At 37.4% G+C, this 10,621-nt stretch overlaps 1 protein-coding gene and 1 pseudogene across 1 annotated transcript in view; both read left to right on the top strand.

Annotated features, from left to right (window-relative positions):
• The window catches only part of LOC107718993 (gastrula zinc finger protein XlCGF57.1-like), a 193,691-nt gene that overhangs the window by 148,961 nt on the left and 34,109 nt on the right, over positions 1–10,621 (top strand). The window lies entirely within an intron of this gene.
• LOC107719033 (NACHT, LRR and PYD domains-containing protein 12-like) overlaps positions 1–10,621 on the top strand; it is a 63,654-nt pseudogene that overhangs the window by 52,017 nt on the left and 1,016 nt on the right.

Here is a 10,621-nt window from a genome sequence, read left to right as displayed (position 1 = left end):
AATATATAATTTTATAACTACTTATTTTTCATTCTTGTTCTGTTCTGAATACCGTTAAATTTAAAATATTTGTTGTAGAGTGAGGGGAACAAATAAGCTGTTTATAAGTATTTTAATATACATATAAATTACATAAATTAATGTAGCCTAATAGTTTGCAATTACAAGGTTAACGGGTATTTTTGGAGTAAGATCAATTTCTCTTTGACGAGATTACTTCCTCTTTTTGGCCGGGTTTCATTTCTCCGTGTCATAAACTCTAGAGGCGAGGCTTCTAAACCGGAGTGTTTTTAGGGGCGTGATATTCAAATGACGATTGTTTTCTGCCGCCACATTTATCAACATACGATCATTCGTACGATGAAATTGGCGGCATACGAATGTTTCATGAATCACACGTGAACTCTGTCGTAAGTTGATTTGTGCGCACGGATCTGAGCTCGTTTCTACGTTAGATTTATAAATGAGGCCCAATATGTCATTCAAAAGAAGAAAGATATGTCAATAGAGCAAACCAATAATCTTGTTTTCCCTTTGAATTAAGATTATTTTTCTTGCACAATTGGTAGATATGTTTCCTTGTTTTAAGCACAAACTGACAAAATTGATACATTTTTCCGAAAACAAGATTTAAAAAAAGTTGCTTTGCTTCTCAACTAAATTTATCTTGATACAAGAATGTTTAGATATTTGTACTAGAAAACAAGTCAAAAATACTAATTAAGAAATTATTATTATTTTTTTTTTGCAGTGGGTCTACCATTTTGATTTTCTTTGAAAACATACTTTTTTGAACTCCTCCTAGGCTGTTGGTCCGATTTTCAACAAATTTGACCCTGATCATCTTCAGACCATGCCGACAAAAAGTTATGAATTTCATGTCAATATAAGAAACGCTTATCGTTTAGTGCATGAATGAATTTGATGGCATGGTGCCAAACTGCACGTGAAGCTGTATTGAGGCTGCAAAGCTTGGAAATATTTACACCAAACTCACATTGACCACACCACATTAATTTGTTAACACCACTACCTATTAGTCAAAAGTAATAAACCTATGAATAAATCATATTACTATTGATTGTATTTATGATTTTTTTTCTGCCTCTGTTGTGCTTGGCCCATTAATTGCTGCTTGCAGCTATATTTTATACTGTTTTTATTTCTGTCAATTTGTGGAAAGGTTAGGAGGTCACACACAGCTTCAGTTAGAAGTTCTAGAAGCTCATAATTCATGTAAAAAAAAAACATAAAAAACATGCCCCTTTTAGACTTGCACACATTAATTTACTAACTGCTTGTTTTCTTTAAAAAACACTAGCTTCTCTAATCTTTTTGTATTCTATTTGTTTTCTTTTTATTTATTTTACAATTAACAAAAGCAAAAAAGGCCCCTAACACTAGCTTGCTCTATTCTTTTTCTATTCCATCTGTTTTCTTTTTATTTATTATATAATTTAAAAAAACAACCTTGCTACATGTACTGTGTTAAGCTAACTGAGGCTTGTTATAGCACTTGCATATCATTGCTCTCTTGTTGAGCATCTTTCACCTCCTGGTGCGAATCCAAAATGACCTCGATGCGAAGAAACAGTCTGTCCTCATCGAACACACACATCCTCCAATCTCATGAGATAATGCAATAAAACAGTTCAGGTATATATTTAAAGAAAGAATCACGAGGATGGATAAAATGTAGCGACAGCCAAAATGCGGCTCGCATCTCTCACCACGAGTTGGCACGCAAGTGACATCAGCAACCATTGATTAACTTCACATAACATTAATAACTTAAATTTACAACCTTATTTCCACAAAACGATTGTACAAACATGTTTAACAAGAAATATCGACAGAAATAATCGATCAATCAACTCTATTATTTGAGTGGGTTACATCCTCCTCTGCTCAAAGATACTTAATTAACAGCCTGACTCATTAAGCTAAACAACAAATCACAAATCAAATAAATTGGGGGTCTTTTTTCTCTTTGGGACCTTCTCAACCCAACAAGAGAATCATGTCTCTCTTTATCACTCAACTCATCATGCTGTACTGACACATCAGCATCTTCCTTCACTAAGGATGAAATATCTTGCTGAATTTCGGTCTGGAAAAATCTACACTTGGAAGGGGCCAACTTCAGTTTAAAAGCAGAAACCCATTGGAGAACTTTCATGAGCCTTTCCTCATGCTGTTCAAATGTGTCTTAAAAAATTAAGTCATCAAAAAAAGCTATGACGTCCTGCAAATTCAAACAAGCCATAACTTTCTCCATGGTTCTTTGAAACGTTGCAGGAGAATTTGTCAGTCCTTGTGGTAAAGAAATTTCCAATTGGCGAAGTAAATGCCGTTGTGGGATGGTCATTTTTTTCTACCTCCAACTGGTAGTATCCACTCTATAAATCTAGGACCGAAAACCACTTAGAGCCTGACAACAAAGTAAATGTCTCCTCAATCCTTGGGAGAGGATATGAGTCTCTTTTTGTCAGTTTATTGAGTTTGCGATAATCGATCATCATTCTCAAATCTCCATTTTTCTTCCTCACCAGTACAACTGGGGAATCGTAAGGATTGTTAGATTAATTAATTATCTCACTACCGAGCAAATCTAACAGATGTTTCCTCAAATCTTCAAAATCAGCTGGTGAGACCCGACGGGTACGCTCTTTGAAAGGAACGTGGCCAATTAGCTCTATCTATTGTGCTACATCTGACACGTCCCACATCAAGTTCATGTTTGGCGAACGCACTTGACACTTCCCGGCTTATTCTTTCAATGATGTGAGCTTTGAACTATCAGAAATAGGAGAGTCACCAAAATCCAGAGTCACAGGATTCTCCATCTCTGCCAAAAGATCAGGGCTGTGGTGACATGTGAAGTTCCAATATCATCAAAAAGAGGCACAGACTTAATCCAGTCCACCACTGAACACTCAGCGAGCACTCCCTTTGGGAAACTATTTGTCCCGCAGCTCCCTCAACCCTCCTATAGGGGTAATGCCCCTATGTTGTAAGTACTGCCTGTAGAAAGATCCGGCTACACAAGTCACCTGGGATCCAGTATCGATTAAACAGTGACACTCAATTCCATCCAACCAAACTTTAATTTCCCAAATTTCCCCGATTAGACCAATAGGAATCTAGTTACACTTTTCTATGGAACTTTTCGCAACTACAGCTTCTGTTCATTCCACAACAGAAGCTACTCCAAGTTTAAATGCATGATGGACGCCATCACTTTGGTGGGAGAACTCCTCTGCTCATGCCTCTGCACTAACTTTTGCTGCACCAAGGCTGCATTCACAGATTTAGTGCAGTGAATGAATTGCAAAAAATGAGAGTCCTTACCACAGTGGTAGCAGAACCCACCAACAGACAGTGACTTAGGTTGAGTTTGAGGCACAGGGCGTGATGGCTTTCCTTCTTTGCCTCTTTTCTTCTTGGGCCCATTGGCCTGGAATTACTCATACACCTGTTTATTCACTGAGGCTGGCTTCAGTGCTTTAGCTTTTGCCACCTCAGCTTCAAGCTCTTTTATACGTCTCGTCAATGCCATACTGTCTTGCACCACCTCAGGGTTTGCTCCGCACCCCTGGTCAACAGTTACATGAACTTGGCTTTAAACTCTAGTGGGAGGTGTATATATTCATACATTTCTCTTTAAGCTGCTTTTCACGCTCGTAAGACCTCAGTTTGAAAGCAAGCTAGAATAGCTCATTTCAGATTGTGACGAGTCTGTTGACAAATCTTTAAGATGCAACTGAGTAATCAGAACTTCATCCCAGCACCCTCTAATGAACTGTTTGAGATGTAAAGTGTCAGAATGTTTGCAACCACTCCCTTCTTTTCAACCATCTCCTGCATCAGAGAATGGAGTCGTCTTAAAATCAAAGGGCTTTCCACCCCGTTCTGGTGCGTCTCTATAAACTGAATGTACAGCTCGTCTCCACCAGTCACACTACCATAGGCATTCTCAAGCTCCATCGCATACATTTCTGGTGGTGCATTGGTACCTACCCCAAGAGCAACATTAAGAGCAGGGGGGAGAAGAGTTTCATGCATCAAGTTCCTTTCCATCGGGGTTGAATCATCTTGAATTGCAAATGACACTTTTGATGCTGAATTTGCAGCTAAAGTCTGCCTCACTCAATGCCTTGCATCACAGAATGTTCTTGTAACAGGGTTTGAAGTGATAGGGCCCTTTTCAACATTATCAGCCTTGTGTGCAAGCTTAGTCACCACCTGCTGGCTTAGATCATTTATATTTACGCAAGTGTAGTTGAGCCAAATGTTCTATTTGCGCCAACAGCTGATCAGCCATATCATCCAAGGGTTGAATTGAATCTCTCTGTATTGGTGTGGGAGCACTCAAATGATGCCGAACATCTTTTATCTGTCTACAATCTAGTGTTACAACACCCCATACATTTTGGCCGCCAGCATTAAAATATTCTTCTTCGGCAATTAATGGGGTGGTAACCTCCTGAAATTCACAGAGAAGCTCCCCTGAGGATTTGACACCTAACCACTCTATTTTCTTCACCTCATCATTTACATTTACATTTAGTCATTTTGCCGACGCTTTTATCCAAAGCGACTTACAATTGGGGAATACATAAAGCGATTCTTCTTAAAGAGGCAAACAGACACAGGAAGTGCTTGAAACACCAAGTTTTAGGCATTGTTCAAATAAGTACAAGCTAGAAAAGGGAAGGAATAAATTTTTTAAGATGAAGTCAAGTAGCGTTTAAAGAGATGAGTTTTCAGCTGTCGCTTGAAAATTGTCAGGGATTCAGCGTTCTGGATAGGGGTGGGAAGATCGTTCCACCAGCCAGGAATGGTGAACGAGAATGTTTTGGAAAGTGATTTTGAGCCTCCCTGTGATGGTACCATGAGGATGTAGATTTGTAGTAGTGAGTGGAAGTAGGCGGGTGCTGAGTCTGTGGCTGTTCTATATGCAAGCATCAATGTCTTGAACTTGATGCGAGCCTCAACCGGCAGCCAGTGCAAGGAGATAAAGAGAGGTGTAACGTGGGCTCTTTTGGGCTCGTTGAAGACCAGTTGTGCTGCTGCATTCTGAATCATTTGTAGAGGTTTGATTGTGCTTGATGGAAGTCCCGCCAGAAGAGCATTGCAGTAGCCCAGTCTAGAAATGACAAGGGCCTGGACAAGAAGTTGTGCAGCATGCTCTGTTAGAAAATTTGATGATTCATCAAGATGGTCATAGAATCTCCTCACTTCTGTGAGAGTAGTGTTTGGATTTACCTTTGTGAGTATTATGGACCTCCCAGGATCAAAATGATGTTGCTTGCACAGATCCATGGTGAAAGGAAAAGAGGAAATAATAATAATAATAATAATAATAATAATAATAAAAACAATATTAAAAAATTATATATCGGTAGAAACAAAAATTATTCAAAGCAGTTAGGATCAAAATTTATCACAAGTTGAGCATCAAATTTTTGTCTCTATTCTGTAACCCATTTGACAAATTTATATCAATGAAAAGGAGGAAAAATATCTACTGGGTCTGAGCTCACCAAATACGGATAAAGCTCTATTTATAATGGTATTTGGAGGCTTGGGTTCAGGGTCTTATACTAAACACATTAAAAAATTTGTTTATGAAATGTTGTAACACCAGCTATAATAAAACAACCAGAGTCACACAAAATCTGAGGAGGATCATCCACCAACTACATTTCAACATTTTTTCCTTTTCAACTCCTGTACAATATAAACCCAAAAGAAACAGAAAAATACCCCATTGAACCTGATCACATACAGACATGAAACCACACTCCCTTATAACAGTCTCCTTAAAGGAGTAGAGAATCACAGATGAACATTGTTGTTGAAGATCACAATGGTTAATGTCCATATCAAGCATCCATTTCCCATTCCGGAACAAGCGTCAAGGTATATCCCAAGAAAACTCAGTCCAAACGAATAATCAGGATGAAATAGTCCTTACTCTTTCCAACCTCATGGTTGATCGTTGGTCCAAGCCATACACCCACAAAAGAAAACCCTCTGTATACAAACAAAATTAATAATCAGACCAAACACGAAACATTACATTACATACACACTTCATCCAACAAAAACCAAAAACATCACGTACACTGAGCTGAAAGAACAATGACGTTCCTCAAAATAGGGCTCATAAAATGGCTTGAACAAAGGTGAGCTCCTAGCCCTGCCAAAGCACCTGGCTACCCTCTTACTCACTTCCTTATAAAGGGTGAGCTAGAATAGTTACCTTCCCCAACTCCCCCTAGTGCCAGGGAGGGGAACTACAAAAGAAACAGTGGTGACTGTTACAATGTGTCTGCACTTTTCTGTATCTTTGCACTTTAACTGCATTGCAATATGTTTGCAAACCTTTTCACATATTAAAAAAAAAAAAGAAAAAAGAAAAAAATATAAATATATACTGTATATATAGTCAGTTGAGTACAATACAGCCCTTTAACAATAAAGCTGGCAATCAACAATTACAACTGAAAAAAAAAATTGTCCAAACAGTGACTAAAGTATGAATTTATTTGACTCAGTTCAGTCAATATGAGTGTATGAATGCCTACAGAGTCCTCACCAGAATGAACAATGAAGACAATTTTCCTTCCTTACAAACAAGCCCTCTGATTGCGCAATCCATCCATAGTGAAATTCAACGCGTCTCTCCCCTCATGGCGCGAATATAAAACAAACTCGATGTGAAGAAACAGTTCGACCTCATCGAACACACACTGCATCCTCCAATCTCATGAACTAACGCAATAAAACAGTTCAGGCATATATTTAAAGAAAGAATATATATATAAACTTATTTTACATGCCCAAACCTTCTATGCATTAAGTATGGAATAAAAAATACATACAGTATATGTGTCACGCCCCTGGACTCTTTGTGTTGTGTTTTCCCAGCCCACCATCTCCCCGCGGTACGGAGCATCCTCCTCCCTCCGTCGGCTCCACTGTGGGCCGCTGTTATGGCTGTGGCCTGGGTCCTGCTGTGCTCTTCCTGCTCCGGGTCCCTCCTGTCTCCTCCCTCTGTCGTCTCCTCCCTGGAATCTGTCTGCCGGCTCCCTCCCGGGTGTCCATCCTCCTCCTGAGTCTCCTCCCTAGTAGTGTTGCTTTCGTCAACGAAAATTATGACTAAATATTGTCGTCAACGAACCTTTATTACGTGACGAAAACGAGACGAGACGAAAATGCTGGGCATGTGACGATGACGATAATTAAATGTATAATGCAATATCGTTGACGAATAAAAACGAGACTAAATGTGGTTTACAAAATAAAAACTATGCTAAAATGTCTCTTCATTTTTGTTGACCAAAACGAGACGAAACGAAATGTTATAACGTTATTTCGTCTCGTTTAGTCGCGTTATTATTATTATTTTGCAGTATTTCTGTTTCCTGTGTCTTGCTTCAGGGGCTGCGTCGCAGGCGACGTCACTTCCTCAAGCCCCACTCGGCATTATTTAGAACAGTGTTTCCCAACCGGGGTGCCGCGTTTAGAAGATGAAAATCAAACAAAGTTAAGTCTGACACAGAGAAAGGGACCGATGGCCGGCCAGCCGGGGTTCGTCTTTATTTAAATTTATGTGTGTGTACTTCTGACATGTTTGGTTGGTAAAATAAATGTTGTAAATTCAAATCAGAGCGTCTTCCGTGTCTGGAATGGATGTATTCTTGAGTCTATAAGGTAACAATAATATAATAAGATAACTAAAATACAATTTTCATTGACTAAAACTAGACTAAATGTCATCAGTTTTCGTCGACTAAAACTAGACTAAAATGACTTTTAGTTGACTAAAACTTGACTAGACTAAAAAGAGTATGAACGTGACTAAAACTAATAAAAACTAAAATGACAGTTTCACACAAAGACTAGACTAAAACTAAAATTAAAACAGGCCGCCAAAAACAACACTACTCCCTAGTTCCCACCCACTCCACTCCCCTCCCGATGTTGTTTCTACGGTGCGAGGACGCACCTTCCGGGAGGGGGGAGTAATGTCACGCCCCTGGAATCTGTGTTGTGTTTTCCCTCCCCAGGTGTGCTGTGTTCCCTTTATTTAGTAATTCCTTGCACCTGTGTTTTCCCAATCACCCAGTGTTTAAAAGCCCCAGTCCTTTCAGTTAGTGTTTGTCGGTCCTCGAACGTCATTCCTTGTGTTCCAGTGTCGCCTACGTTCCCCGTGTGATCATTAAAGACTGTGAATTGAAGTATCTCCGTGTTTCCTCGTTCCTCGCTCCTTGCCTCCCGTGAATTGTGACAATATGAATGTGAATACAGAAACAATTATTCTCAAACATCAGAAATATTGACAGAAATAATCAATCAATCAATCAACTCTTTTATTTGAGTGGGTCACAATGTCATCCCTGCAGCATTCTATACTGACATACTGAACATGTCTGTGCATGATACATATCAACATTAATGTATGTTTGTTTATAGTGTGGATCATGGGGGAGAGATCATGATAACAGCAGGACTACAAAAGTGTAGGTCTACAAACAATCACACACACACTAGGGCTGCTTGATTATGCCAAAAAGGTAACACTTTATCATATATTTTATTAATAAATCATTAACAGACATTATTTAATGCTTAACAGAACATTAGTTAATATATATTGACATAGCTAGAAATATGAGAAAATGTGCTTGTTCATGTTTACTAATGTACTTATAAAAAATGACCTAATGATTAACAGATCATCATTTAATGTAAATTAAAATGTTTACAAATATCATTCAACTTTCGATTCATATGATCATGCACTTTAAAAAAAAATCTACAAATACTTTTAACAGAAATTATACAATGATGACAAGCTTATTTGTTAATGTACTTTTGAATGCTAACAAATGTCATTAAACTTAAGTTCACATATTACCTAATGCTCTTTTTTACATTTACTAATGTTGTGAAAAATGAGCTTAATCAGTCATTTTAAGCTTGTTACTATTCACTGAACTATTCATGTTAACATATTGTTTATTAACTTATAATCACAGTCTGTAAAGATCATATATTTGGTCTTCGTTTGTTGTGTAGACTTCTACTGTTTTCACATCTTAACATATCATTTATTAATAATTTGTTCATGTTTTTGCAGTAGCCAATCTAAAGTGGAGACTATTCATCATTTGTAAATGTTTATAAACATTTACTAATCATTAGTACCTTTATGAGCAGTTATTTTGATGGCAAAATGTGTCCCAAATGTCCTGAATTCACATAATTTATAATCATTTGTTCATGTTTTTGCAGTAGCCAATCTAAAGTTGAAACTATTTGTAAATGTTTATAAATGTTTACTAATCATTCAGTACCTTTATGGGTATTGGACTTTTAGCTGCTGTAACAATGTTTGTGCAAAGGGTGATTAGTTATGTTTATGTAAATGCTTCTTAAAAACGTAACACATTGTAGTTTGGGTGTAAAACATGTTTGTATTGCCTCAACTACTGTATATAATTAAACGGTATTCCTTGAATCATATACATCAACAGGAGAAAACAAATAATTTTTTCAAGAAAATACTTGCTTGTTTATCAAAACAATGTAATATAACTTTTGACCCCTTACCTAACCCTTAAAACAACTCATACCACCAAACCCTAACCTTACCCGTATCACACCTCAATAGCAGCAAAAGTGTTGTACGTTAACAAAAGCTTTTAATCATTGTATAATATCTGCTAAAATCATTTGTAGATTTTCAAGATGTGCATGATCATATGAATTAAAAGTTTAATGACTTTTTAAAGCATTCTAATTTATATTATCTGTTGATCATTAGGTAATGTTTAATAAGCTTAGTAAACATGAACAAGCACATTATCTCATGTTTCTAGCTATGTGAATATATATTAACTAATGATCTGTTAAGCATTACATAAGTCCTCAAAAATGATTGAAAATAATTAGACTGTCAGTAAACAAAAAAGCAAAGGACAAATACAATAGGGAAAAAATGACAAATGAAACAAACATTGCTTTTAAGTCTAAAGTATTCAGTTAACAGCCTGCTACAAAAATTGAATAATCTAATGTAATAATAAAACAGCATAAGTTGTCACTGTAAGAATGAAACTTTCTTTGTTTCTTATTAAACCTAAAAAAGTCCTTCAGTCAAGAGCAGTGAGTGATTTTCTATGTCTTTTGTTGGTTGATTAATATGAAGCACACAGTCAGCAGCAGAAATAGCCTGCTGTCACTTTAAGAGCCACATGGATCCAATTTACTGTTACACACGTTTTTTCATTCTCAACTGTTTACGTTCACTTAAGACAAGCGACAAGTGTTTATGTGAGTAATCACCAAGCGCCGCATTTTGACACATTTTGCATGTGTTTGACTGTTTAGGCACACAGCTTAAGCTAAAAGAGGAATTTATACATGTGCGTGTTCTGTTCCGTGTCAGAGCGCATGCACACAAATCCAGAGGAACAGCGCAAGTTCTCTTTTGCGCTTTTAAAAACATTTAGTCAACAAATAAATCAAGCATGTCCCATTTTGCAAATGTCACGTTATATGATTTAATGATTTGCACACTCACTCACTCACTCACTCACACACACAC

This window comes from Sinocyclocheilus rhinocerous, unplaced genomic scaffold (genome assembly GCF_001515625.1).
Source record: "Sinocyclocheilus rhinocerous isolate Xijiao unplaced genomic scaffold, SAMN03320098_v1.1 scaffold673, whole genome shotgun sequence".
NCBI classification, from domain to species: domain Eukaryota; kingdom Metazoa; phylum Chordata; class Actinopteri; order Cypriniformes; family Cyprinidae; genus Sinocyclocheilus; species Sinocyclocheilus rhinocerous.
Note: the sequence above shows the minus strand (reverse complement) of the source record. Positions and strands in the feature narration are given on the sequence as shown.